Source organism: Staurois parvus, unplaced genomic scaffold, assembly GCF_062004578.1.
Source record: "Staurois parvus isolate SC_StPar_1 unplaced genomic scaffold, SC_StPar_1.0 ptg000137l, whole genome shotgun sequence".
NCBI classification, from domain to species: Eukaryota; Metazoa; Chordata; class Amphibia; order Anura; family Ranidae; genus Staurois; species Staurois parvus.
This window is the reverse complement of record NW_028317933.1, coordinates 15,998,091-16,021,988: the sequence shown is the minus strand read 5'-3', so window position 1 is coordinate 16,021,988 and position 23,898 is coordinate 15,998,091. Positions and strand designations below refer to the sequence as shown.

General features: G+C 44.1%; 1 protein-coding gene across 3 annotated transcripts in view; it reads left to right on the top strand.

Moving 5' to 3' along the window:
* Positions 1-13,679: 13,679 nt before the first annotated feature.
* The window catches only part of ELMO2 (engulfment and cell motility 2), a 136,092-nt gene continuing 125,873 nt past the window's right edge, over positions 13,680-23,898 (top strand). For 2 of the 3 annotated variants that reach the window (XM_089673403.1, XM_089673401.1), the window contains exon 1: positions 13,680-13,829. The gene's annotated coding sequence lies outside the window, so the exon portion shown is untranslated. The remainder of the gene's footprint in view (positions 13,830-23,898) is intronic. The other variant, XM_089673402.1, reaches the window with a different exon arrangement.

The following is a 23,898-nucleotide window of genomic DNA, read 5'->3' as shown; positions in this document are numbered from 1 at the left end:
TACAGGTACAATCACGTACCCCTATATCAGGCCTTTCTTCCAGGTTCAGTGCGTGCATGAGTGGTCCCCCCGCCTGACTCTTTGGCAGCAGATTTCAGCCAATGATTTTTCAGCTAATTGGCTGTGCCAAATCTCACACAGAGTTCCGTGTTTACAAACATGCAGAGATCTGGCTGTTTCTTTCCCCTGCAAAGCAGGGAGAAAAAACATAGAGAGTAAAGTAAAAGCAGCACATATACACAATGGTAGACACACAATTTAGCCCTTGATTGCCCCTAGATGTTAACCCCTTCCCAGCCAGTGTCATTAGTGTCACTAGCCACGTCTGTGTCAGTTAGTGACCCTCCCAGATAGTCTGTTAATGCCAGATTGCCCGCTACCCTATCACAGTCCTACTATAAGTCGCTGATCACCACCATTACAGTATATAACTGCGTAAATTCCAGAGTGTATATATATATTAGTTTGTAGATGCTATAATTTCGCACAAACCAATTATTATACAATTATTGGGGTTTTTTTTTATCAAAGATGTAACCGAATACATTTTGGCCTCAATATATGAAGAAATTCGATTTTTTTAATTACATATGTTTTATAACAGAAATGAGAAAATATTATTTTATTCAAATTCAGTGGTGATCAAATACCACCAAAAGTAATCTGTGTGAAAAAAAATTCTAACATTTAATTTGCGTACAGTGTTGCATGACCACACAATTGCCAGTTAAAGTGATATTAACTACTTGCCCTCTGGAAGATTTACCCCCCTTCCCGACCAGGCCATTTTTTTGCTATTTAACACCGCGCTATTTCAGCTGGTAATTGCATGGTTATGCAATGCTATACCCAAATGAAATTTATGTCCTTTTTTCACACAAATAGAGCTTTATTTTGGTGGTAATTTTAATTTTTTGTGATATGAATAAAAAATACCAAAAATTTAGAAAAATATATCTTCTACTTCCGGTTACAAAAAATATCCAATAAACTCAGTTAGTCATACATTTAGGCCAAAATGTATTCTGCTACATGTCTTTGGTAAAAACAAAAATCCAATACATGTATATTAATTGGTTTGAATGAAAGTTATAGCGTCTACAAACTATGGTATATATACTGAAAGTTAGCCAGCTTTTACTTTCTGACTACTCATCACATTTCTTGGGGTGAAAAATGGGGCAGTACAAAGACCTCCCAAATTATTCCTTTTTGGAAAGTAGACACCCCAAGGAATTTGCTGAGGCATGTTGAGTCCATGGAAGGTTTTATTTTTTTGCCACAAATTTTTGAAAATGACTACAATTTTTTTTTGTAGTACAAAGTTGTGACTTAAACTATATATTGCTCATGTATGTCATGGCTATATGTGGAATAACACCCCAAAACACATTCTGCTACTTCTCCCGAGTATCGAGATACCACAGGTGAGAGACTTCTTGGCAGCTTATCCACATACAGGCCCCAAAAATGCAATTACCACTTTCCAATTACCAATTTCAGGCTTTCAAAAGGCATATTTCCTCATATCACTTCCTCATCACCTATCACAGATTCAGAGGCCCTAAAATGCCAGGATAGTACAAACACCCCCCCCCCCAAATGACCCCTTTTTGGAAAGTAGACACCCCAAGCAATTTTATAAGAGGCATTGTGAGTATTTTGCAGATGTATTTTTCTTTTCTTTTTCAAAACCCTGTGACAAAAATATTTTTGTTTTCTTTCTTCATTTGTCAAAAAACTTGTGGCAACAAATGAGATCTGCAAAATACTCACCATGCCACTTAGCAAATATCTTGGAGTGTCTACTTTCCAAAAAGGGATCATTTGTAGGGCAGTGCTTCTACTATCCTGGCATTTTAGGGCCAACATTAGAAGCTTTTGCCACACATCCCCCATTTTTCTAACCACTTGAAGAACAAGCCTTTTCTGACACTTTTTGTTTACATAAAAAAACATTTTTTGCAAGAAAATTTCTTTGAACCCCCAAACATGATATTTTTTTTAAAGCAATGGCCCTAAAGAATACAATGGTTGGTGTTGCAATTTTTTATGCCACACAGTATTTGCTTGGCATTTTTCAAGCGCTAATTTTTTGAAAAAAAATTCTTTTTTTTAATCTTAAGGCACAAAACACAAAATATTGCCCAATTGTTTCATAACATATAAAAGATGATGTTATGCCGAATAAATAGATACCAAACATGCCATGCTTTAAAAATGCACATGCCCGTGCAACGGCGACAAACCACATACATTTTTAATATCAATAAGCGATGCTTTAAAAGCTCTTACAGGTCACCACTTTATATTTACACATGAGGTCTAGTGCTAGAATTACTGCCATTGATCTAATGTTTGCAGTGATACCTCACATGCATGGTGTAAACTGTTTATATACCGGCATGGGACAAACACTTGCGTTCGCCTTTGCGCTTGAGAATGGGAAGGGGGGTGGGGCAGGGTGATTTTTTTTTTTTACACTGTCCCCTTTTTTTTTTTAATCACTTTCATTGTTATCACAGGGAATGTAAATATCCCCTGTGATAGAAATAGGCAGTGATAGGTATTCTTTTCTGAGAAATTAGACTCTTAAATTATTTGACCAGATGCTTTCCCAATTTAAAAATGGCGCTGTTAATATCTGGCGAAGCGGAATTGATGAAATGTAGCTTCTGGTTTGTTAGACCATAGAGATGATTGGAGCCATTCTGGTCTTTGATCAGGTCTATGGTCAGCCGGCGGAACTTCCGGCCGCATTCTTGGAGTCCCCTGTGGGACGGGAATGCCCAAGAAAGTTGTGGAAGGCAGCGGGAGGGGGGGGGGGAGCGTCCCTTCCCGGGTTGTAAAAACGATCCAGCAGCTAATTAGCCACTAGGATTGCTTTTACATGAAAGCCGACCACCAGCTGAAAAAAATTATACCCAGATGATGCATCATCCCGGTATAACCACTCAAAATGCAGCAATGTACCAGTACATTGCTGGTTCTTGTTGGACATATACAGTATGTAACAGCAGAGAACATGGGCATATGATGAATCTGGTCTGTGGATCAATATGACCGCAATTCATTCTTTTTTGCAATGCCCATGTTGGTTAGACCTAAAAAGGTTTTAAATTCGGAAAACCATGATAGGCTTCCATGTAAATTGTCTGACAAGAGCTGAATTTGGGTGGGCGGCGATGTATTGTTGTGCGTATAAATTGCTATAATCAATCGGTACAAATCTTCTGTGGAAAACAGTGAATGGGCTAAACGCTAGTGCTGGCAGCGAATGGGACTGATCCTGCTAAGTGTTTTTGGGGACACTATACAAAGGAGGCACTAGTATAGTTCTGCTTGTAATCAATATATTGATCTGTACAAACACTATACTAGTAATGGCGGTAAGTACAATAGTGTGCAGGAAATCTAATGCCTGCTGACCCTGGCAGGGAGGGGAGCTTATAGACCACTGATCACTGTATTAGTGTTATTGGGATGTCAGTGGCAGTTCCCCCCCAATGTCAGAATGCCCACTGCAGTTCCGCTACAAGTCGCTGGTCGACGCCATTACTAGTATAAACAAAATTAAAATTCCAGTATATATACCGCCATTTGTAGACGCTTTAACTTTCACGTAGACCAATTAATTTACATGTATTGGGATTTTTTTAGCAAAGACGTAGCAGAATACATTTTGGCCTAAATTTATGACAAAAATACATTTTTAAATTTTTTTACAGGATATGTTTTATAGCAAAAATCAAAAATATTGTTTTTTTTATCAAAATTGTAATTTTTTTTTTTGTTTATAGCACAAAAAATAAGAAACGCAGAGGTGATGAAATACTACTGAAAGAAAGCTCTGGGAAAAAAAGATATAAATTTGTGTACAGTGTTGCATGACCGCGCAATTGTCAGTTAAATTAATGCAGCGCCGTATAGGGTGCGGGGTTTAAATCATCTGGAGGGCAAGTGGTTAAAGTGGGTTAAGATCATTAATTCCAAGACAATTTCAACCAAAACAAAGATGGGTTTAAGGCTTTGTACAATTGTGTGCACTGGTGTTCCCATCTCTTAAGACATATTGGCTTACTAATGGTGATTAAACTGACAATTACCAAACTGTTGGCCCATGTTAGACAGTAGGCTCCATAATCTCCACCAGCCTACTCTGGTATGTAAAATTGGAGACATAAAAAAAAGATAGGTTAATGATAGGTAAAGGAAAATAAAAGGGGAGTGCAGATTGTAGCAAGATAAAAGAGAAGGGTCAGAGAAAATGGAGGATTGAGGGGATGGTGTGGGGGGGCTGGGGGGAAGGGAAATGCCCAGATAAAACCCATTCTCTTTTCCTATCATTTGCTTGCACAATCAGAGTGTTCTCCGAATCCTCCATACCTTTGGGTGCATATAGTGAAGATTTTTACATTTATATTTAAAAGATCTGCCAAATGTGTTGGTCTTCTAATTATATACCGTAATTATGAATGGCAAGTCAAGCCATACACCAATAATGTATTTTCTTTTAAACAGTGGGTTGAATGCATCAATTCTCACCTGTGTGGATGGGGGAATCCCGCTGAGCCATTGTATTCTGATAGCAGGGAGATTTCCCCACGGACGAAAATTTGCCAACAGACTGGTTGTATACAAGCCGATCAAATTGTGTCCAACTAGTCTGCCCATGTATTGATCGAAATTTGGCTGGTTCAGTACATATGGCCGGCTAAAAGCTTCTCTCCACCTTGTGTTTATCCCAGAAGATGTACAAACCACATACAAGCAGTCAAGGGAGACCCAGAGACCAGTTCTTCTACAATCCCATAATTGGCAACAAGTAAGCATGAAACAAAGAACAGGAAAGCAGACTTATTGTACACCTTGACCTTTTCATTTTGAATTGTTTTTCTGTGTTTTGCTTTTCAAAGGCAGGGTAATAACAATTTCAGAGCCCATTCCTGTGTTCTTCTGTCCATCCTTTATCTGTGTGTGTATATATATACAGTTGCAAGAAAAAGTATGTGAACCTCTTGGGATTCCGTGGAGTTTTGCATGAATTGGGCATAAAATGTGCTCTGAACGTCATCTAAGTCACAACAATAGAAGAACACAGTCTGCTGAGCATAATACTACACAAACATTAGATGTTGCCATGGTTTAATTGCACATAACATGTAAACATTCACAGTGCAGGGAGGAAAAAGTATGTGAGGCCCTAGCTTAATGACTTCTCCCAGAGCTAATTGGAGCCAGGAGTGAGCCAACCTTGACTCCAATCAGTGTGATGATATTGGATGTGTTGCTGACAGCTGTCCTGCCCTTAAAAAACACACACCTGTTTTGGGTTTACTGGTTTCAAGAAACACTGTCTGATGTGAACCATGCCTCGCAGAAAAGAGCTCTCAGAAGACCTATGATCAAGAATTGTTGACTTACATGAAGCTGGAAAGGGTTACAAAAGTATCTCCAAAAGCCTTGATGTTCATGTGTCCACGGTAAGACAGACTGTCTACAAATGGAGAAAGTTTAGCACTGTTGCTACTCTCCCTAGGCGTGGTCGTCCTGTAAAAATGACTGCAAGAGCACAGCGCAGAATGTTGTATGAGGTAAAGAAGAATCCCAGAGTGTCAGCTAAAGACCTACAGAAATCTCTGGCACATGCTAACATTTATGTTGACACATCTACAATAAGGAAAACATTAAATAAGAATGGAGTACATGGGAGGACACCACGGAGGAAGCCATTGCTGTCCAAAAAGAATATTGCAGCACGTTTGAAGTTTGCAAAAGAGCACCTGGATGTTCCACAGCACTACTGGCAGAATATACTGTGGACAGATGAAACCAAGATTGAGTTGTTTGGGAAGAACACACAACACTATGTGTGGAGAAAAAAAGGCACAGCACACCAACATCAAAACCTCATCCCCACTGTGAAACATGGCGGAGGGAGCATCATGGTTTGGGGCTGCTTTGCTGCCTCAGGGCCTGGACGGATTGTTGTCATTGATAGGAAAATGAATTCCAGAGTTTATCAAGACATTTTGCAGGAAAACGTACGACCATCTGTCCGCCAACTGAAGCTCCGCAGAGGATGGGTGATGCAACAGGACAATGACCCAAAGCATACAAGTCATTCAACAAAACAATGGCTGCAACAGCACAGAATACGCCTTCTGGAGTGGCCCAGTCAGAGTCCTGACCTCAACCCAATTGAAATGCTGTGGCATGACCTTAAGAGAGCGATTCACACCAGACATCCCAAGAATATTGCTACACTGAAACAGTTTTGTGAAGAGGAGTGGTCCAAAATGACTCCAGATCGTTGTGCAGGTCTGATCTGCAACTACAGGAAACGTTTGGTTGAGGTTATTGCTGCCAAAGGAGGGTCAACCAGTTATTAAGTCCAAAGGTTCACATACTTTTTCCTCTCTGCACTGTGAATGTTTACATGTTATGTGCAATTAAACCATGGCAACATCTAATGTTTGTGTAGTATTATGTTCAGCAGACTGTGTTCTTCTATTGTTGTGACTTAGATGACGTTCAGAGCACATTTTATGCCCAATTCATGCAAAACTCCACGTAATCCCAAGGGGTTCACATACTTTTTCTTGCAACTGTATATAATTATTTTTAAATTATTATTTTTTATTTTATTTTATAATTTCTTTATTTGTACAAATAACATGCACAAAGAAGGCAAACAGAATGCCATCTTAGGAAGTACACAGGATAACACTGCAAATGTCAAACTGTACACAAAGTTAAAATAAAAGGATGCCATAGCCATAGAGAAAAGGCTCAGGTGACATAAGCAAATTATGGCCAGACACAGCAGATCATAAAAAGCATCATGAACATGTCATATGATGGTAATATTAAAATTTACCCTGAGGTATAGAGGGTTAGGGCAATCTCTAAGGTAGGTTGAGATTTACCAATTAGCTGTGAGGTTATAAAACAGCATTGGGAATGTTGCCAACCTTCTGTACCAGTGGTCTCTAAATTGCAGTCCTTTGCTTGCTTTTATCTGGCCCTTGGAGCACTACCTCATTCACTGACACCAACGAAGGGGCACAATTCCTCCCAATGACACCAATAATGGTGCACAGTTCCTCCCAATGACATAATGGGGCCCAATAACACCAGAAACGGGGCACATTCTTTCCAATGACACCAGTGATGGGGCACAATTCCTCTCTTTGACACCAATGATGGGGCACAGTTCCTCCCAATGACACAAACAATGGGGCCCAATAACACCAGAGACGGGTCATATTTTTTCCAATGACACCAATGATGGGACACAATTCCTCCCAATGATACCAATGATGAGGCACAGTTCCTCCCAATGACACAAACAATGGGGCCCAATAACACCAGAGACGGGTCACATTTTTTCCAATGACACCAATGATGGGACACAATTCCTCTCAATGACACCAATGATGAGGCACAGTTCCTCCCAATGACACAAACAATGGGGCCCATTAACACCAGAGATGGGGCACATTGTTTGTGTCATTGGGATGACACAACAATGGTGCCCAATGACACCAATGTTGGTGCACAATTCCTACCAATAATGGGGAACAATTCCTACCAATGACACCAACGATGGGGCATTGTTTACTCCAACTGATGCCGAGATATTATCTACTCTTGATGGCCACCGCCTAACCCCCCTAAAGTCTGAAGGATAGTAAACTGGCCCTTTGTTTAGAAAGTTTGGTGGTCATGCATCCTCTCCAGGGACAGGGCTAAGAAGACAGAACCTCACTGGGGGGAGGGGGGGGGAGTGAGTTCATTCAAATATGCACCTGTGAAAACAAAGTATTGCCAAGAGTCATGGATGGACTCTTCTTTATTACGCAAGGTGGCTGTGAGGTCCCCATGTCCTTAAGGTGTTAAACCCACAACAGTAAAATCAGTCTGTATATGCAGTACAGCATGCTTGTTATACTCACTGTGGAACCTAAGGGGTTAAAGTGGGAGTAAACCCAATTTTGTATCTTTTACCTACAGTAAAGCTTACCTGCAGGTAAAATGAATATCTCCTAAACGTGCACAGTTTAGGAGATATTTGTTCTTTTTGTCCGCTAGTGCATGCGCTCTGAAGGAACGGCATGCCTGTGCTGTTCCTTCAGAGCACTGTGCCGTGTCCCGAGACTCCTCTACACATGCGCAGGAGCAGGGGCGGACTGACAACTCATGGGGCCCCCGGGCAATAGGGGATCATGGGGCCCCCTGTGTCCTTACCCAAACTCAAAAAAGCCTATGAAAAAGATACCAGGGGCATCTCATGGGGCCCCCTACTGACCCTGGACCCTCGGGCAGTGCCTGAGTTTCCAAATGGTCAGTCCGCCCCTGCGCAGGAGTGACATTAGTGCGGCCCGGCCAGTCCCGCGGACAGGGCTTGCGAACCCAGAAGGAAGACCGGGCGAAGATGGAAGCCTCTGCAGCAGGGACACTGCACCACTGGAGGGCTTCATTTTAAGGTAAGTCCTGCATAATGTGCTAGTATGCGATACCTTCCAGGGGATTTTTTTTTTCTCCAGCTTTTTTTTGTTAAAAATGTGCAGTCCTGCCCCGCCATACCCTTAGGAGAATGACATGAGAAGCGCTTGCCGTGCCTCTTAGGATATGCGCATCACATATCCCATGAGACACAACCCTGCATTCCTGCGTGCCTAACATTGCGTCATCAGAAGGCACGCCAATTGAACCCATAAAAGCCAACAGGCCTCTCGATGACGTCACAATCAACATGGCGCAGGACTTGGTGTGACAACGCTGGATCCTCCAGGTGGGTGAGTATCTGAAATGTGCACACAGACCACCCGTTAAATGGGTGTAAAAACAAAAAAAATGGGGGGGGGGGGGCAGACGAAGATCCTCAAAATATAACCAGAATTTATGGTCAGAAATTATCGATCACTTCTATGTTTCCACATGTAATCTTTTATTCTGATTCACTGAAATACAATTGCATTGATACACAAAGTATCTTGATGCTGCAAATTGATGGAAAACAATCGATAATATTTTATCTTGTATCAGTTTGATCGTATTGAAATGGAGTCTAAATCGATTGGAAAGGAAATGATGACATTTCGATTGTTTACAGATTCAGTCATTTTGATTGAATTGTATATTAATTGGATTAAAAAACAAAGCATCTATGGCCACCATAACACCTTCTTGCTTTTTTTTTTTCAAAGCCAGGATCATTTTTTTTAAATATCTGGGATATATATTTCTCTGGGTCATTTTTCCTCTTGATTCAAGGAGAGGTTTTTTTTGGAGAGTTTAGACATATTTTCCCTTATCCAAAGTAAAAGTGCTTTAGGCTCCGTTCACACCTATGCAGTTTGCTTTTTGTCTGTTTTACAGTGCTTTTTGCAGTTTGTTTTGCATTTTTCTGCACGTGTTTTTACCGCGTTTTGCTCAGCTTTTTTTTTTTAATTTTGTTTTTAAAGTGGAATTTTTTTTTGTTGTGCAGAATAAAATGCCAAATACAAAATGCGGCAAAAATGCCCTACCTTGCATTTCAGCATTGAACTCTATTGTAGCAAAAACGCTGCTTTTTGCTTTTAAAAAGTCCCAGACCCTTTCCAAAAACGCAGCAGCTCAAAAAAGCATAGATGTGAACATGTTTCATGCGAAACCCTGTTAAATGGACTGTAGTGCGTTTGTGCAAAAAGCACTAAAACGCATTGGTGTGAACGGAGCCTTAAGTTGACCACTATCCAATCAGATTGTACAATCTTCAGACTTACCAAAACTATGTAATATGAGGACAAACAACCTTTGTCCTCCTCCACCCCCCTGCTTCTTCACAGGCTACATTGGGCATTGGTCACGGACTGCCCGTTCTGTTTTTCTTTTTAAAGCACATTTATATAGGCTCATCAGTACAACCAAAACATATACTATATAATTGCTGATAAGTTTTGTTTTTTTGAAGGATTGCTGTGTTGCAGATATTTACCTATGACCTGCCTGGTTTCAGAATATTTGCTAGATAAGGGGAAAGTACAAGGACTGTTCAAGTCACACCAGGACTTTTAATTTTCCAGATATAAATGTGATGATGGCATGCTGGTAGTAAGTGGCAAGTGTGTCCTATTACTGATGGGCGATGTACATGTTGCGAGCCAGTCCAGAGACCAATAGCATGGCAGACAGCCGTGTTAGTGCATGCATGAAACAACGCATGGTGATGAGGTTTCTTGTGAACGAAGGCGTAAAACCCGCAGATATCTACAGAAGACCTCAAGCACAGTATGGTGATGAGATGCTCAGCTGCAGTAAGATATTTGAATGGTGTAAACGTTTCAAAGATGGCCGTACGTCCGTCAGTGACGATCCCAGCCATGGTGGTTTCCAGCCCAGAGCAGCCATTTCTGTAAACATTCAGCACGTGGAACGCCTGATCCTGGATAATCGACGCATAACTTGTCTGTAACAATTGCATCTCCAGGTAAAGTGATGGCAAGTGTTTTCTGAGACAAATATGGCGTTATTAATGTGGATTTTCTACCTCTTGGTGCCACTATCAACAGTGGATATTACTGTCATGTCCTGAGTGATGTGCATACGTCTGCGGAAATAACAGCCTCGTTTGTTCACCTGTTTCTCCAGGACAACGCACAAGCTCATACTGCTCACCGCACTACATGCACATTCAGGGGCGGACTGACCATTTGGAAACTTGGGCACTGCCTGAGGGCCTGGGGTCAGTAGGGGGCCCCATGAGATGCCCCTGGTACCTTTTTCATAGGCTTTTTTGAGTTTGGGCAAGGACACAGGGGCCCCATGATCCCCTATTGCCCGGGGGCCCCATGAGTTGTCAGTCCGCCCCTGTGCACATTACAGCAACTAGGCTGGGAGGTATTGCCACATCCCCCTTACAGCCCCGACCTCGCTCCGAGTGATTTCCACCTGTTTGGACCCCTAAAAGAGTTCTTCTGAGGTCAGCATTTTAGAACCGATGACAAAGTGAAGCAGGCTGTCCTAGGATGGTTCAGGACTACTGACAAATTTTCTGTACCAAAGCTTTCCAGGCATTTGTTAAATGCTGGGACAGGTGTATAAATGTAGCAGGGCAGTATGTAGAAAAATAAATGCAATTTCCACTCCCTGAAATTTGTTCTTTCATTATATAAACTCAAAAGTCCCAGTTTGAATTGAGCGCCCCTTGTACCACTGAAGGGGTTAGTTTAATGTTAGTGTTTTCATTCAGAGGTAAAGTAGTAATAAATCTTCAGCTTCACATTTTAATCCTAAATTTCCAGCTTCCCTATGTACCAAAATACCATTAATATACACCATATTGCCAAAAGTATTGGGACGCGTGCCTTTAGATGTACATGAACTTTAATGGCATCCCAGTCTTAGTCCGTAGAGTTCAATATTGAGTTGGCCCGCCCTTTGCAGCTATAACAGCTTCAACTCTTCTGGGAAGGCTGTCCACAAGGTTTAGGAGGGTGTCTATGGGAATGTTTGACCATTCTTCCAGAAGCACATTTGTGAGGTCAGGCACTGATATCGGACAAGAAGGCCTAGCTCACAGTCTCCGCTTTAATTCATCACAAAGGTGTTCTATTGGGTTCAGGGGCGGACTGACAACTCATGGGGCCCCCAGGTAATAGGGGATCATGGGGTCCCTGTGTCCTTGCCCAAACAAAAAAGCAGGGGCATCTCATGGGGCCCGCTACTGACCCTGGGCCCTCGGGCACTGCCCGAGTTTCCAAATGGTCAGTCCGCCCCTGATCGAGGTGAGGTCAGGACTCTGGGCAGCCCAGTCATGTTCCTCCACCCCAATCTCGCTCATCCATGTCTTTATGGACCTTGCTTTGTGCAGTGGTGCGTAGTCATGATGGAACAGGAAGGGGCCATCCCCAAACTGTTCCCACAAAGTTGGGAGCATGAAATTCTCCAAATTGTCTTGGTATGCTGATGACTTGAGTTCCTTTCACTGGAACTAAGGGGCCAATAGAGCCCCATTGTTGGTGTCAGTAGGAGGAATAGTCCCACATCGTTGGTGTCAGTGAAAGTAATAGTACCCTATCGTTTGTGTCAGTAGGAGGAACAGTGCCTCATCATTGGTGTCAGTAGGAGGAACAGTGCCTCATCATTGGTGTCAGTAGGAGGAACAGTGCCTTATCATTGGTGTTAGTAGGAGGAACAGTGCCTCATCATTGGTGTCAGTAGAAGGAACAGTGCCTCATCATTGGTGTCAGTAGAAGGAACAGTGCCTCATCACTGGTGTCAGTAAGAGGACTAGTGCCCCATCATTGGTGTCAGTAGGAGGAACAGTGCCTCATCATTGGTGTCAGAAAGAGGACTAGTGCCCCATCATTGGTGTCAGTAGGAGGAACAGTGCCCCATCATTGGTGTCAGTAGGAGGAACAGTGCCTCATCATTGGTGTCAGTAGGAGGAACACTGCCTCATCATTGGTGTCAGTAGGAGGAACAGTGCCCCATCATTGGTGTCAGTAAGAGGGCTAGTGCCTCATCATTGGTGTCAGTAGGACTAGTGCCCCATCATTGGTGTCAGTAGGAGGAACAGTGCCTCATCATTGGTGTCAGTAGGAAGAACAGTGCCCCATCATTGGTGTCAGTAGGAGGAACAGTGCATCATCACTGGTGTCAGTAGGAGGAACAGTGCCCCATCATTCATCATTGGTGTCAGTAGGAGGAACAGTGCCTCATCATTGGTGTCAGTAGGAGTAACATTGCCTCAGGGGCTGGATAAAGGCAAGCAAAGGGCTGTAGTATGGAGACCACCGCTATACGCTGTGCATATCATAATGCAGCATTTTTTCTCCCCACTTGAATAAATCCCTGAGTGCCGTTCACATCTTGCGATTTTGGATTGCAAGAAGAATCATGTGACCCCCAAATCACAGTGCAATGTGCCTTTGGGTTCCATAATGGCAGGCCAAACACAATGATTCTGCTGCGATCGTCATGATCATGGCAAAACACAAGTTTTAAAAACCTGCCACGTGTGTCGCCAAAAAAAAAAAAGAGCATGAGCTTTCTTTTGGGACTACAAATGCACACAGGACAGCCCATGTAGTGAGCAGGCTACCCTATGAGTGACATGCGAAATTGCGTGTAAATCACCCATGAAAATCACGTTTGGGAACACTGCCCTCTGTGCCAAGGTGTGAATGCCCCCAAAGGTGTGATTTGGTCCTCAGAGAATGGTCCGCACCAGGGGCGGACTGACCATTTGGAAACTCGGGCTCTGCCCAAGGGCCCGGGGTCAGTAGGGGGCCCCATGAGATGCCCCTGCTACCTTTTTCATAGGCTTGAGTTTGGGCAAGGACACAGGGGCCCCATGATCCCCTGTTGCCCGGGGGCCCCATGAGTTGTCAGTCAGCCCCTGGTCCCCACCCCCCATATATATACAAATACTCTTGGAAGTTTCCATGAAACTTCCCCCCGTGCTGCAAGCCAGGACAAGTGACAGTCCCCAGGCAGGCCTGCGCTCCCCGCTCATACAATCACTGCCCCCATTCATTCCTCCTGCTAGGACCAGTCTGCCTGGCTCTCCGCCGCTGTGCATTGTGGGTCGGCGAGCCCCTCCGCTCTGTCACTTTAACAAAAAGTCAGGCTCCTGCGCTAAGTCCGGCCTAGGTGACAGAGCCTGCAGCCAATGAGAGCGCACGGTCCGGCCAAACCCCGCCCAGCCCTCCACTTGCAGTCCAGCCTGCGCCGCTGAGTGACAGCTGAGCTGCATCAATGAGCGCAGTGTCCAGGGAGAGCCCGCCTCCAGGGCGTTACCACGGCAACGGGACTGAAGGGAGCGGCGGAGCCGGGAAGAGGTAAGGAAGGCCCGGGGGGGGATCAGACTTGGGGGGGATCCGGGTCACCTGCAGCGGGTGGTGGGGATGTCAGGGATCCGGTGGGAGGGGGTGGTAAAAGACCGGACCGGATCATCGCTCTATGGATCTATATATAGCTCGAACGTCTGAGGACAATACCAGCGATCCGGGGCAGAGGAGGAGTATGCGGGGATCCCCGGTCACCGATCTACCTGACCCGGATCTGTCCGGACTCTTGGCCTGCCGGGCTGTGGATCCCATGTGTTCAGGATGGGTCTGTGTATGGAGGAATCGTACGATGATCGGGGGATGTCATAGGATGAGCTATGGGTTTTATGCAGCCGGCCATACACCATGCGATCTGATCGCACAACTATGTCATAGGAGGGCAATCCTACAGGACTCATGTAGACTTGTTGTTAAGGGGGGCGTTTAAAAGGCGCACCGTGTTATTAGCGCCCCCAACCACCCAGCAGATGGGGTGTTTACGATTGCCCCACAAATCGCGACCCATTCTAGTAAACGAGGAACGCTGCGCAATGTGCAATGCATGTGATTGTGGTGCGGTAGTGACGGGGTTAAAATTGGTGAGGCATCTCCTCCTCATAGCCTATCAAACACCTCTGAGAAGCGATCTGGACATGGATCACTTTTCATTATCGATCATTCATGCGATATGTTCATTGTGTGTACCAGGCTGTAGCCAAGCAACCCATTCATTAGGTATGGCATCAGGCATTCCCGTGTACGGCCTAGAGGACGGTAGATTGGATAATATGTGGGCATCCTTTGGGCCCATTCATTCCAGAAGGCTTTGCGGGAAAGGCGTGTTTCCGTGCGTATGTCACCCAGCACATGGGAATACACCGCCCTTGTTAGAGGTGCGCGGGGGCCAATCATTGTTCAAGGCACCCCACACGCAGGGTGTCTACTGCCACTGTACGGCGGCACCATGCGGCTTGGTGCGGCTCAATCTTTAAAAGCCGTACCTGTCTTGCTATATGTGCCGCGTTCCTGTGTGGGTGGCAGTCTATTGAAATGAATGGCCCATCAAAAACTGGATGCGCAAAAGTGTTTGTTATTGTGTGAACTGACCCCAAGCTCTAATTCACACCAGTGCGGCTTTGAAGACGACTATTCAGCACTGTGCAACTTCATTTACCAGATGTCAATGCAAGTCACAATGAAGTAATGCAGGAACCTTTTTTAGCCTGGGTTCACATACATGCGGTGCGGTATATCCAGGTACAGACTGACCATTTGGAAACTCAGGCACTGCCCGAGGGCCCGGGGCCTGTAGGGGGCCTCATGAGATGCCCCTGGTACCTTTTTCATAGGCTTTTTTGAGTTTGGGCAAGGACACAGGGGCCCCATGATCCCCTATTGCCTGGGGGGTTCCATGAGTTGTCAGTCCGCCCCTGGGTATATCGCATGTGATCCGCACTGCATTCCTGCGCAAATCACATGCGATTTGTGTGCGGTGCGATCAGAGCCATACATTTTGTATGGCCCCAATCGCACCCGCACCAAAAACGTGCAGGACCATTTTTTGGGTCCGCACTAGAATCGGATTGAATGGGTATTCACACCTATGCGATCTGATTCTGCACATCGCACCGCATTTTGCGAACCACTTTCGGGGGGGTGTTGTTAATGTAACACACACCCGCAGCGGTTCGCATTAACAGGGTGCGATTCTGATGTGGCGTGGAATTCGCACAGAAAATGCTGCAAATACCGCACCGCATCAGTGTGAACCAGGGATCAAAGTCGCTGCAACTTGAGTCACACTGATTTGAACAGTTCCATTGCCGGTTTAATGGCGTGTGGGTTGTCATGCGATTTGTAACTCTCAAGTCATATGACTGATGTGGACCAGGGCTTGGTGATGCAGATTTTTATTCCAGTATGAGGATATAACATCCCAAAGAAAAGTCACACATCTGTCTGCCACTTAAAGTGTTACTAAACCCACAACTGTAAAATCAGTCTGTATATGCAGCAAAGCATGCTTGTTCTACTCACTGTGGAACCTAAGGTGTTACTCTGCATTGTGTAAAAAGGCTGTTTGATCCTGTCTTCTCTGATCTTCTCCTTCTACTGTCCCCATTCCATCTGCTGATAGTACAGAGCCTTGAAGGCAAGCTGCACATGCTCAGTTTGGTGTCTATTGCTAGAGGTTTTTTTTTTTGGGGGGGGGGGGTTGCATGTGATCAGCACAGGGCCAATCAACACTGTCCAGACAGAGGTCAGGAGTCCTGCATCTCCCTAGAGCAGAATGAAAACTCCTACAAGCTTTAACCAGTGCTCTGCCAGACACAGATAGAAGTCACAAGACTGCTGTAACTGCTGATGAGAAAAAGTATTTAGCAGCTTATACTAAAATAATTGTATTTTCATGGCCTGTGTACTGTGGGAGACCAGATATAGTGAATGGAGAGTCCTAGGAGGCCAGATATAGTGAATGGAGAGTCCGGGAGACCAGATATAGTGAATGGAGAGTCCTAGGAGGCCAGATATAGTGAATGGAGAGTCCTAGGAGACCAGATATAGTGAATGGAGAGTCCTAGGAGGCCAGATATAGTGAATGGAGAGTCCTAGGAGACCAGATATAGTGAATGGAGAGTCCGGGAGACCAGATATAGTGAATGGAGAGTCCTAGGAGACCAGATATAGTGAATGGAGAGTCCGGGAGACCAGATATAGTGAATGGAGAGTCCTAGGAGGCCAGATATAGTGAATGGAGAGTCCGGGGAGACCAGATATAGTGAATGGAGAGTCCTAGGAGACCAGATATAGTGAATGCAGGGTCCTAGGAGACCAGATATAGTGAATGCGGGGTCCGGGGAGACCGGATATAGTGAATGCGGGGTCCGGGGAGACCGGATATAGTGAATGCAGGGTCCTGGGAGACCGGATATAGTGAATGCAGGGTCCAGGGAGACCGGATATAGTGAATGCAGGGTCCTGGGAGACCGGATATAGTAAATGCAGGGTCCTGGGAGACCAGATATAGTGAATGCGGGGTTCGGGGAGACCAGATATAGTGAATGCGGGGTTCGGGGAAACCGGATATAGTGAATGCAGGGTCCTGGGAGACCGGATATAGTGAATGCAGGGTCCAGGGAGACCAGATATAGTGAATGCAGGGTCCTGGGAGACCAGATATAGTGAATGCAGGGTCCTAGGAGACCAGATATAGTGAATGCAGGGTCCAGGGAGACCAGATATAGTGAATGCAGGGTCCTGGGAGACTAGATATAGTGAATGCAGGGTCCGGGGAGACCAGATATAGTGAATGCAGGGTCCTGGGAGACCAGATATAGTGAATGCAGGGTCCTGGGAGACCAGATATAGTGAATGCAGGGTCCTAGGAGACCAGATATAGTGAATGCGGGGTCCTGGGAGACCAGATATAGTGAATGCAGGGTCCTAGGAGACCAGATATAGTGAATGCAGGGTCCTAGGAGACTAGATATAGTGAATGCAGGGTCCTGGGAGACCAGATATAGTGAATGCAGGGTCCTGGGAGACCAGATATAGTGAATGCAGGGTCCTGGGAGACCAGATATAGTGAATGCAGGGTCCTGGGAGACCAGATATAGTGAATGCAGGGTCCTAGGAGACCAGATATAGTGAATGCAGGGTCCTAGGAGACTAGATATAGTGAATGCAGGGTCCTGGGTTTAGTAACACTCTTAACACTCACAATGGGGTTTATTTATCAAAACTGGAGAGTGCAAAATCTGGCTCAGATCTGTTCAGAAACCAATCAGCTTCCAGGCTTAATTGAACAAGCTGAATTTAGAAGCTGATTGGCTACCATGCAAAGCGGCACCAGATTCTAAGTGCTCCAGTTTTAGTAAATCCCACCCACAGTGACAGTTGGGGACAGGTAAGGATCTGCTGATTCTATCTTCAGTTAAAGCGGAGCTCCACCCAAAAGACTGGTCCCCCTCTCCTCATTACGGATTGGCACCTTTGGGAGCTGGTACCCGAAATTGACAGGTACCCGCTCTCACATCGGCTGCGATCGCTTAGGCAGACAGAAGTAGAAGTTGCGCTCCCTCCCCCCCTGTAGTCTTCTGGGACACGTGACAGGTCCTAGAAGACTACGGGACCATTCTCAAAGCATTTTCGTGCATGTGCAGTGGGCATCCAGCTGTGAAGCCTCAAGCTGTCACAGCCGGGTGCCCACACTAAAGATGCCGGCGCTGGGAACATAGGGGGGCAGGTGAAACAGGCTGCGGTGGGGGGACACACCACAGGATCGAGGGATAGGTAAGTGGCTGTTTTTTAAAAGTCAGCAGCTACAGTTTTTGTAGCTGTTGACTTTTTCATTTTTTTTCAGTATAACTGGAACTCCGCTTTAATGTACCGTATTCATTTGTTATAACGGGCTGACAGTGTACACTGTGCTGTACATCTATTGTACATTCATGTCAGTCCTTGCTGCAGGGAGCTTACAATCTATTGTCCCTCTCTCACATACCTAATTCAGACAGACCATTAACCTTCTAGTGTGGGAGGAAATCAGTGCAGGGAGAACATGCAGACTCCATGCAGATAGCATGGTGCCCCAGCAAAGATTTAGATTTGCCCCCCCCCCCCCATCTTTTGTAGATATTTTTTAAAGCTGCACTATAGGAGTTATGTATAAAACCGTATCCAGGATGCTGGTTTCTGTAAAACAAAACAAAAAAATCCTCCAGTGACACCAGATACTACTTCCAGCGCTGAAAGAATTAAGAATAGCAGCTGCATCTGTGAGCCACCCACACACCCCTTCCTACCCCCTCATCCATTCACAAGCCTCCTAGTATTTTTTTCCCAGAATGCAAGGCGTTCTGTGTGTTCACCGCTGTGGGGAGTATCGGACATCACTGGAGGGGGGATTTATAGTAACTAGCAGAACACGGGATACATAAATCATGCGATTGGTGTCATGTACCCCAAATATTTTTTCTGTGGAGTTCCGCTTTAAACGCTCATTAGGACTAGGTTCACATTCGTGCATTGCAGGCGCATGCATAAAATTGCACATGTTCCTGCACTACACAAGAACACGCCCTTTTTGCAGGTGTGGGGCGGTGCCATTAATTCTTAATTGCACCCAAGATACCTTGCACAAAGTACCAATGCGTTTTGGTGCATTGCGGGGTTTTTTTTGTGATTTTTTTTTTAAAAGGATCATGAATTTCTTTTGTGCGTTTTTATGTCTAGGGCAGCCAACTAAAATAAATGGGCTGCCGTAAATGCAGTGCACAAAAACACACCCCATCCATCACACCTGCATAGGTGTAAACAGAGCAATAAGTGGAACTAAACCCATGAATTGCATTGTTGCCCAAGACCGTTACATTGAAGCCATGAATAATAGCTATCGCAGTTGCTTGTGCTGTCAACTGAACTGTCAAGCAGTCAAGTTGCTGGTGTCATAACTGATCACATGTGCAGCACCATGGCAACTGTAGATCAAGCCGAGGGTAACATGGCAGCTTCCTTTACTTTAAAGCAGGGGTCTCCAAACTTTCTAAGCAAAGGGCTAGTTTACTGTCCGTCAGGCTATAGGGGGACTGTGTGGCCAGTGGGAGTAGATCATTGGTGTTAATAGGAGGAAAAAGGCTCCATTGGTGGCATCAATGGGAAGATTAGTGCCATTGATGGTGTCAGTGGGAGGAATGGTGTCCCATCATTGGTGTCACTTGGTGAAATAGTGTCCCAAGGGCCAGATAAAGGCAAGTCCACGGACCACTGCTCTAAAGGATCAGAGAGTTTGTTTCTGCTGTAAGTCTAGGGGTAAGGTGTAGTTTATTGCTCGCTCTGACAGGTTTAGGGTGATCACCTTTTATCTTCTACACTCCAGATAGTGGGCAAGAGCCCCCATCCTCCTCACATACAATGCAGGACTATTGGTCCTGCATTGTACTTGCTGTCATGGTGCAACTGCCAACTGGAGTGTCTTAAGGAAGAGGCTTCAAGGATCAGCCACAGAGGTGGAGGAAGCCTGCAGGAGCAAGGAATAGGGAAGATATATTACAGCTTACTCCTCTACCCCAGACTTAAAGCAGAACTGCATGGGTTAAGCTGCTTGTTTTGTCCAGGAATGCACAGAAAAGCTTTACTTACCCGATCCGTTTATCCCCCAGAAAACAAGGCTCCCCCCACGTCCAGCAGTGGACTGTTCCTGTCGACCTCGCATCCAGAGCTGGTCTATGGGCGTGATGACATCAGGAACAGTCCATGCACAAGATCGCTAGTTTGCGGGGGAGGGGGTGTGTTCTGGAGCAGCGGGGACTGGCGGACTAGGTACATATGTCTCCACCGTCCAAACCCCTGGACAAAAACGAGCAGTTTACCCATGCAGCGAAGGCACAGCCTCACTTCATGGGAATACATTTTTCACCCGGAGTTCTTCTTTAAATGAATTATAGGATACAACTGTACTCAGTTATAGATCGCTCCAATTGCAAACATGTATATGGACATGCGCCCCTGGCCGCAGATAATCCACACCCAGGAGCGTGTATCAGTGTGCGCATGCATGTGTATGATTGGTGCTGCATACAGCCGTATCCTGTCATTCGTCTGTACATGTGGCTGTACATAACACATGGGGCTCCCAGGCGCCAAAATATAGCCGCCATACACCCCAATATGAGCGGGTGCAGGAGCCCTAAGAATCCTTTCACACATGTTCCGTTTTTGTCAGTTCAGTCATGTTTTTTCCAATAAAAATGGATCAGTTCACATCCAGTTTTTTTTTCATCAGTTCACATCAGTTTACATCCATTTTTTTTCATCAGTTCACATCCATTTTTAATCAATTCATATCAGTTTACATCCGTTTTTTTTTTCATCAGTTTACATCAGATTTTGACCAGTTCACATCAGTTTACATCCATTTTTAATCAATTCACATCAGTTTACATCCATTTTTTTAAATCAGTTTACATCCATTTTTTTTCATCAGTTTACATCCATTTTTAATAAATTCATATCAGTTTACATCTGGTTTTTTTTCATCAGTTTACATCAGTTTTTAATCCGTTCACATCAGTTTACATCCATTTTTTTTTAAATCAGTTTATATCCATTTTTTTTCATCAGTTCACATCAGTTTACATCCATTTTTAATCAATTCACATCAGTTTACATCCATTTTTTTAAATCAGTTTACATCCAGTTTTTTTTCATCAGTTTACATCCATTTTTAATAAGTTCACATCAGTTTACATCCATTTTTTTTCATCAGTTTACATCCATTTTTAATCAGCTCACATCAGTTTACATCTGTTGTTTTTTTTTTTTTTTTTTTTTTTTACATCCTTTACCAATGCAAAAATGGACCATATGTCCGTTTTACATCCATTTTTCATCCATTCTGTTTTTTTTTTTTTTTTTTTTTTTATGGAAGAAAAATAGGGTTTTCTTCCGTTCAAAAAAAAGGACGTTAACAGATGTAAACAGATGATCATACGTTTACATCCGCTAATCCATAGAAATACACGGGTGTCTGTTTTTCATCTGTAAACGGACATACGGAACTCCCGTGTGAAAGGGGCCAAAGAGTAGGGTTGCCACTTCATCCCTTTTAAAACCCAACACATATTAATGACACAGGTTCTGGGGCTAATTTAATGCAGATAAGGCACTGAGTTTAATTACCACCTTAATCAGCCCCAGAACCTGTGTCATTAATATGTGTTCAGGTTTAAAGGGATGAGGTGACAACCCTAGGTAAGAGGGGATTTCCTTCACATCAAAAAGGGATCCTCTCACTTCCTGTTGTGTCTACAGGACAGGAAATGAGAGGAAATTTCTATTAGTCACAGCTGGCTAAAAAAAACCCTGAGGATTTAACCTTCATCCATTCTATTTGTTTTTTATTTATTTATTTAAATATTTATTGATTTTTCAGATAAACAAGCTATACAAACATACTCCTTAAAACCTTAACACATTATCAAAGCATTTATCTTTTCCTCCCAACCCTTCCCCCTACCTATATACCACCCATCCCCCGCCCCCATCCAACCCTACACCCCTGCTGCTCTGTATTTTCCTATTCATTTCTGGAGATCTTAATCCCTAATAAGAAGAATGAAATATATTTCCATATTATTCTATGTTAATCCCCCATAACCTCCTTAATTAGCTTTTAACTTTTTGAATTCCTCCCATTTGTTCCATCTTGTATGGTGACTCTCCATCTTATCTTCATTCATCCATTCTATTTGTAATGAAGTTTTAGCTTTAAGCCCCATACACACAATGAGAATATCGGACGAATGATCGCAGTGATACGCAATTTTGGTCTTCCAATGGTTTTTATTTTCAAATATTGTACTGGTTAAAAGAAAATCGGTAGTTCAGTTATTGTACGAGATACATTTTCCTGCTTGTCTCAATTTCACATGAACTGTCATGATCGGCTCTCGAAAGTTGTGTACTAACAGTCAGATCATCGGATGATCACTTTGAAAGTGGAATTTTTTGTCCAATGTTCTGATTGTGTGTACTAGGCATTAGTGTAGCCTCCCTGGCGGTATTCCCGAGTGTAGCTCAGGGTAAAGTTTCAGTACCACAAGCGGTAACCCTGAGCTACACTCGGGAATACCATGCGGCGCTGCTCTGCGATCTCTTCTACACTTACCTTGTCCTGCGCTCCCGCGATGTCCCTCCTGCAGTGTCCCCTGTAATGTCTTCCGGCGGATGCCGGCATCTGTCTTCTGGGTTCCGTCCCCTGCAACGTCCGGACGTACGGGGACGGAACGGCGGGAAATTTGTAAATGACAAAAAGTGACATTCACTAAATACACTAAAATCACATAGTATAACATTACTGTATCAAACCATTTCACATACATTTTGTCCCGAGTGCTTTGTCCTGTGCCCTGCCTGCATTGTTACTGTTCTTTCTGCCTGGAAACTGAGAAACGTCCATGGCGTCCAAAAAGCGTCCCTTTAGGTCAAAATCGGTTTTAGACCGGCTAGAGAACAGCGATAGTAAATTAGAACCACTTGCAGAATTGAGTGATGATTCGTGGGGGAAATTCGTCATCAGACACAGAAAACGATTTTGCGACTTTGCTCAGTGATGTGCGAACATGGCGCTATATTTCAAATTTCAGTGTTTTTGGTTTGATTATATTATTGAATTAAATTTATTATTATATTATTTTTTATGATTATGTATTAAATTATGATTTATGATTTCGTGTTTCAAATTTTATCATACCCGGGATGTTTACTAGACTCTTGTTCGGACCGATTTCAGTGAGTTATTCCTAAAAATTACAGGCCTACAATAAAAAAAATACATATTTCCATGCAAAAAAATGTACCGCTTTCAGCACAGAAATATGGACATAATCAGACCTCTAGGGAGGTTAATGCTCGTTGATAGACACACTTGCTTGGCTGAACCAAACCTCCATGTTTATATCCCAATCCTCCTATAGATCATGCAGTGAAGTATTTGGATATTTGATCCTTGATGTCTGACAGTTAACCTTTTCATTGCCTGAGGCAAAACAGATGTCCTGCTTGTTTGACTTCAGAGCGTACTCTGGCTCATCCAAACGGTTAATTGTATAAATTATATATAACACTTACACATTACTAGCCTAGGGCTGCTTAGTGTTCTCAAGTGATCAGTGAAATACTCAGCCCGTATCTATATGTAGTGGCAGTTATCTATATGTAGTGGCAGTTATCTATATGTAGTGGCAGTTATTTATATGTAGTGGCAGGTAATGTTCTGAGGTATTGATAGGATCCGTTGTACTGGACCTGCAAAGTTGAACATCACCCACAATGATTGGTAAAGTGATTCTGAGGCTAGGTTCACACTTGTGCGGTACGGTACATCGCATGTGATTCACACAGGAACCACACCACATTTCTGTGCAAATCACAAGCAAATTCTGTGCGGTGCGATTTGAGCCATACATTATGTATGGCTCCAATCGCACCGCATCCACACCAAAAAGGTGCAGGACCCTTTTTTGGGTCCGCAGTAGAATCGGATCACATGGGTATTCACACACATGCGATCCGATTCTGC